Consider the following 422-nt stretch of genomic DNA (forward strand, 5'->3'; position numbering starts at 1 on the left):
CGCTCACCCCACCCCCGACCCCACTCTCCATTTCTGTCTAACTCTACCCCAGTTTTTCCGTCCACTTCTTTCTCATTCCTCCATGCACACATTTCCCTGTTCCCGCTCCATCTTTCTCCTTCTGCCTTCAATAATTCAAGCGCCTTTTCTCTTGGCGTACAGTATGTGAGATAGGAGTCCCTTCAGAGACGCAGACAGCGAGCCTGAGAGCTTGAACATCACTGATGGAAGAGTGTGTGTTTCGAGTGTGTGTTCGTAGGGAGAATGTTCTGCATGTTTAAAGCTGAAGAAATGGATTGCAGGGTCTTGGATGCATGTATTTATAAATGTGTGTGTGGTCAGTGTGTAGACACTGTAGGCCGCATTTTTGTGATGTTTGTGTGTGTGTGTGTGGGGGGGGGGGGGGAGGGGGGGGGGGGGGG

This window comes from Seriola dumerili, unplaced genomic scaffold, assembly GCF_002260705.1.
Source record: "Seriola dumerili isolate Sdu_G_001 unplaced genomic scaffold, Sdu_1.0 BDQW01000110.1, whole genome shotgun sequence".
In the NCBI taxonomy this organism is placed as follows: Eukaryota; Metazoa; Chordata; class Actinopteri; order Carangiformes; family Carangidae; genus Seriola; species Seriola dumerili.